The sequence below is a fragment of the Pteropus vampyrus genome, unplaced genomic scaffold, assembly GCF_000151845.1.
Source record: "Pteropus vampyrus isolate Shadow unplaced genomic scaffold, Pvam_2.0 Scaffold438, whole genome shotgun sequence".
In the NCBI taxonomy this organism is placed as follows: domain Eukaryota; kingdom Metazoa; phylum Chordata; class Mammalia; order Chiroptera; family Pteropodidae; genus Pteropus; species Pteropus vampyrus.
In genome coordinates, this window is record NW_011889219.1 from 427,623 (window position 1) to 434,132 (window position 6,510).

Below are 6,510 nucleotides of genomic sequence, written 5' to 3' on the forward strand. Positions count from 1 at the left end.
CGGAAGGGCAGGAAAGGAGCGATTCGTCAGGGAAAGATCTGGACTTTAGGTTCTGACGCGGCAGGTGTCAGACGCCTCTCAGTCGTGCGAGTAGGGGTGAGGAGTCAGGTGGGCAAGCACCTCTGAAGCTCGGGAGCAATCTGAGCACGTTCGGGGTGCAAATCGCCGTGAAAGCCTTTAGGGTCAAGATCACCCGCGGACAGAGTCAGGGAGGGAGCGAGGGTAGAGAAGGCCAGAGACGGCTCCCTGGTGCTTTCTTACGAAGGATCTGGACGATAAGGAGGATGAGAGGAAACGGAGGGGGAGCCGACCACAAGGCAGGGGAACCACGGAGGCCGGGGAGGCGGGGCGGACGGCTCTGCCCTCGTGGCGGGAACGAGGCACCATGCGCGGGGACAACTCGCACTCACAAACACGCGCTCGCAACACTCAGCCGACCACCCCCATCTCACACCTCACACACACACACACACACACACACGCACACACACGCTCGCACACGCCGATGGCCACGCCCATGACCAGCACCGCCTCCCACAACGCATCGCAGAAAGAGGAGCTTCTGCAGGAGCGCCAGGCGGGGCGCCCCGTGCAGCTTGGCCTGAACCCCTGAGGCGTGAGTGGCCGGGGCCTCTTCGGGCTTCTCTGGTTTCGCCTGTGATGTTTCCCGTTTTTGTCCTTTGGTAGATGAGTCTTCCAAAATGCCCCAGCCCGCCTCAGGTGTGTTAGAGACCACGGGACACACATTTCTTCTTCCGAACGGCCAGAGAAGTTCTAGAGGGTGTCAGAGACAGAGTATTGCCTCCCCCAAGATGTCCATGTCTTAGTCTTGAAACATGTGACTATGTTACTTTACAGGCGAAGGGGCTTTGCAGGTGTGATTTAGGGTCTTGTGATGGGGCGATTACCTGGGCGCATCGCTGTGGTCAGGAGCATCGTTATTCACGACTGGCTCTGATGTCTTAACAGGCTGATCGCAGGTTTCTGAGCCGATGCCCTTCGGGGCTGACTATTCCCTGTGCTCATGACAAATTATTTCTGCTTCAGGCATTACAAAGCTGAACTGCTTCACCTCTGAAGAATTCATCCTCAGGAAAACAGCCAGAATACTAATTACCACCAATTTCTGGGGAGGATTGTCTGCAAAATAACCCAGGAGGAACTCTGCTATATTAACACATCGTTTCCTCAAGTCTCCCGAGGTTCCCTAAGGCAGAAGAAGTTTTCAGGGGCGGCCTGTTTCCTCATGGGACTGCGGGCAGAAGGGGGCCTTGGCGGGAGCCTGTGCGCTTGGTTCTACCGCGTACGTCTGGCGTGATAGGCAGGGGATGGAGACTCGAGAGCCACGAGTCTCCCTGGGCTCGTAACAAATTACTTCTGCTTCAGGCATTACATTCCTAGGCTGGGATTCTGCATCCCCAGGAGGGAGCAGGTTTGGCTTTTGTGCGTTTAGGGTCACGAAGCCACACGTTTGCCATCTGAAAACTGGGAGCCCTAAATGGCTAAACGCTGCCTTCCCCACGCCCTCAGCGGGGTGACAGTGATGCTCACGCCTGGCGGGGAGAGACCCTTCCGCGAGCAAGCAGGGCCCACGCGGGGTGGCGCGGGCAGCCCCGGCTCCTTTGGCACCTGCTGTAGTTTTCACGCCAAGGTCCCCCCGCCCCGCTGCCAGCCGCTGCCAGTGACGGCCGAGCACAGTGGGGACACCGGAGCTGGAATTTTTCGCCCACCGCACACGCCTCCGGTGGGTGGTCCGGCTCTGGGCACTGTGTCACCTGATGAGACCTTCCCAGAGCCGGGCTGCGGGCTCTCGCTAACCACGCCCTCCCTTCCCCGTCTCCTCACACGCGTGTACGCGCGCACACACACGCACACACACACACACACGCACACGCACACGCGCACACGCACAACACACGCAAGCACACACGCACACGCACACACACACACGCGCACACATGCACACACACGCACACACACACGCACGCACACACACACGCACAAGCATGCACACACACGCACACACACGCGCACAACACACGCAAGCACACACGCACACGCACACACACACGCGCGCACACGCACACACGCACACGCACACGCACGCACGCGCACACACGCACACACACGCACACACGCACACGCACACACCCTCACGTTCCCGTCTGACACTCCACACCTGCTCCAGCTCCCGCTCCCCAGACGCCTTCGCCGGCGTGGCCCGTAGGCGATCTGTGGCGGACCCGATTCCTTCACGGCGTTTGCTTTTCTGCAGTCTTCACATGTAGCTGTGACTGTCCAGGTCACATGTACATATGGAAAAGTGTGTATTTCACTGGTGTGCAAATCAACGAATTTTCACAAGCGAAGACACCGTGTTGGCAGCACACATTCTCAGTGCCGGAAAACTCCCCCGTGGCGCCTGACAGCTTCTACCCCCACCTGAGGGGGACCACCATCCTGACCTCTGGTAGCAGAATCCTGAGAAAGATATTACGGGAAAGGATAACTAGAGGCCACTGTCCCTCATGAAAATATATGCAAACTTCGGAACCAATGGCGGCAGATTAAACGCAGCAAAATAGCCCCTGAGAGCCAATGATGCACCCGAAGCCTCGGCATCTCTCGGGACCGTTCTTCCGCTGTAAATAAAATTTGAAGACTTCATCATGAACTTCAAACTCTTCCTCACCTACGATTCTTTCTTCTGTTCCTGACTTTTCCATGCCACTCACCTGGGAACTGGGTTACTAGGAATCCAGGACTTTTATGGTCTTGACTCGCCAACTTGGCTAGGCTGAACAAGGCACCGGTTACTCAATGCTACATTAATCTCGGTGCTGCCGTGAATGAATTTTGCAGACGTGGTTACAGTCCATAATTAGCTGACTCTAAGTCAGGGGATTATCTTGAGCGGGACCGACTTAATCGGTCGGAAGACCTTAAAAGAGGGCTCATGCTTTTCTTGGAGAGAGAGAGACCCCTGCCTGTTGACCACATGCCCGTTGGATTCCGGCCGGACCGTGACCTTCCTGTGCTGATGGCCTGACAGTGATCTGACTTCAAACCTGCCTGGCCACCTCCTACAGTCGTGTAATCCAATTGCATTGGATAAATCAGTCTTAGTCTCTCTCCTTCTCTCTCTTCCTGTCCCCCCGTTTCTCTCTCTCTCCCTCCCTCCCTCTCTCCTGGCCCCCTTCTCCACACACGCACACGCACACGCACACGCACACGCACACGCACACGCACACACACACACTCACACCCTACTGGTTCTGTTTCCTTGATTCAGCCTTGACTGAGCGATAGAATTGCTCCGTTGCTGTTGCCAAATCCATTATTCCGCTTGCAAGTTTCCCAGAGCCTTTGAGCAGATACTTTTAGGAAAAGCCGTACCCCGCGTGGCCGGTTTCACGATGTGGAGTTAGTGGCGGTGAGCACTAGCCGTCGGAGGGAAAAAGGAGTTCCCCGCCCGGCAATTTAACCAGCGGAATGTGCGTGCGCTCACGGGGCAGCCGCTTAAATTCCCCAGAGTCCGTCTTTTCCCGCGGGTGGCCTCACGGTGCCGGCCGAACCGTTCTCTGCATCATTTGTTTAGTTCAAGGCTTGTTTTCTTCCGTGACCTCTTCCATTCATCATGCCATTTTGAACATTTGGCTTTTACCCAAGGAAAGATTGTGTTCTTAAAAGGGTGAGTATAATAGGGACCGGCCTGAGGAGAGAAACTACGCGTCAGTGAATGGTGATAAATGGCTCATTGAATACAATCGACGACAAAGTTATGGATCCTGTTCTCTCATATTTCGGTTCTCTCCGCCTGCTCAGAGTCCCCAGAACATGAACGATGACCCTTTCACCGTTTAAATGTCTAATCTTTTTTGGTAGATGAGACTACATAAAGAATCTTAGGGATAATTTAAAAGATAACGCAGAAATTTTTGACGAGAGTCACTGACCCAGGAAGGGAACAAGGTCACCACGCCCTTGCTCCGGTGCTGCTTGGCGACCTGGATTCCCAGGAACCTTGTCCCTTCTGGGATTGGGCTCAAGCTGTTCCTCCTGTCAGTGCCTCCTTCCCTTCCGACCTCCTGGCTGTGACTTTGGGCAAGTCACTTAAAGATCTCCCACCTCAGAGTCCCCCGTGCGTGATGCAGGGCTGGGGCGGAGGCTCCCGACGGCCCCTTCATTGTAGCTGGAAAACCGTCCGCACGCAAGACACTGAGCATGACATTTTGGCATCGCCTTTTTTGAAAAACAGAAAACGGTCGTGAGAAAATCGCTCTGGCTCATTATTTTGAAAACGAGGAAGATGGGGAAGATGACATTTGCCCAGAAGAAAAATAGGGTTCTCTTCACAAAACTGAATTTTTCGAGAGGAAGACGTTCCGTACTCTTGGGGCCACTGCTTGACTTGGGGCGCAGAGGTATTTATAGCCCAGGCCGGGACTCAGAGAAGCAGCGGTTCAGAGCGGCCAGCGGTCCCTCCCCCCGGACTCCCGCCGACACCACCCCTTTGTTCTTTCTCCTCGCCATCTGGGTCAGCCGCTCGCCCCGAGCTTCCGTGTCCACCCCACGGTTATTGCCTTTGTCCCGCTGGCTCACATTCTTCTTGCTCAGGCCAAGGGAATGCTGTCTGTTGCCAAGAACCCAGGACGCTGAGGCTGCAGAGATGTATAAATGGATTGAGATGCAACCACAGTGCCAGCCCTTCGCTGGAGAGTTTCAACTCGCCGTGTCCCCACCACCCTGCGGTTCAGTGTAGCGGGCTGAACGGTGACACCCCCGGCCACAATAAATTTCGAAAAAGCATCTCTAACGAGGGGCCGGGGTGAATCCTGGAAATAGCTTGGATTTGGTTCTGCGAATCTTATTTTTCTTATCTGCAAAAGGGGAAATGACCTATAGTGGTGTCTTCCCAGCGCTGATCTGAGGATCAGCTGTGACAGCGCGTGCAAAGCGCTTCGTGAATGGTGGCGGGAGGTGCCGTGCCAGGGGCTTCCAGGGAGACGTTGGGAGACGGTCCACATCAGACAGACCAGTCGTAACAGCGTCCTGCTCATTCTAGCATTTGTCCAGATTGAACCTTTTTAACGAAGTATTGTTATTATTATTAAAAGTAGCAATCCACGGATAGCTGAATGGATAAAGAAGGTGTGATACACACACACACACACACGCAATGGAATATGACACAGACATAGAAAAGAATGAAATCTTGCCATTCGCGATGACGTGGATGGGCCTGGAGAGCATCATGCTAAGCGAAGTAAGTCAGACGAAGAAAGACAAATACCGTACGATTTCACTTATATGTGGAATCTAAGAAAAGCACAACAAATAAACAAAACAAAAACAGACTCATAGAAACAGAGACCAAAAAGATGGTTGCCGGCGGGGAAGGGGAATATAGTTAACGACATGGTGACAGATAATTGATAGACTTAGCAGAGTGATTACACTGTAAGGTATAAACTGACAAATCACCATATTATACACCTGAAACTAATATAACTAATATAATATTGTATACCATCTGTATTTAAATAAAAAATAATAATAAAAGTAGCAATAAAATGGCCTGGACTGCATTATACCATCTTGGGTGCCCTTTTCTGGAGGGTGGGGTTTGGATACAGTTCAAGGCTGTGTCAGAGAAGCCTGCCCCCCGCCACCCCCGGCCACCCGGCCCTGACGGTTTGCTCAGGGGAAGAGAGGCTGAGCGTGTGGGTGTCAGTGACCGGCTCAGGAGGGAGCCAGCATCGGAGGGAGTGGGCTTATCCTTTCTAACGGAACCGCCGACACCTGCGCCGGACCCGAACAGGAATAGTGTCAAGGAAGCAGCACCTAAGTGCTTCTCATGGGGAGGGGTCACTTCTCAAGGCTATGGGCAGTGACCAAAGCACCGGAATTCCAAAGGGGATTCCGGGGTGGGCTGGGCAGGGTCTCCCCACTTTCTTCTCACTTTGTATTTAGACGCAGGACTCACTCCTCAGATCGAATAAACGCCGGGGCAAGAAAGAGGAGGTGGGTGTCCTGAATCTACTCTGGCGTCACGTGCCGTCCCTTGAGCTGGTGGAGGGGGCCCTGCTTTGTACACACCTGACTCATCTCTTAACTACCCACGAAGCACATTCCACCGGACTCCAGCCTCTCCCCAGCTCCAGCTCCCTCTCCGGGCAGTGATAACGGGCTGAAGGCGGAACATCAAGACATAAATTAAACAAGAGGGGTCTCTCTTGTGTCGACTAACAAAATATTTGGAGGGGAGGAGGCCTGACCCCACTGCCTGAAATGCGAACAGACCAGCAGAGGCCTGCAGATCCGCCATGTGGTCCGTGCAGAGGGAGCGGGCACTGGGAGGGTTGGCCTGCGTTGGGAAGTGACTTCCTGACTCTAGGGTGGCACTCGTCAGGCGAATCGGCCAACTGCGGACGCACCAGAAGGGCTGCAATCTGGCCCAGACGCTGAGGAGGAAACTTCGGCACCGAATCCGACGTTTGCCACTGGCAA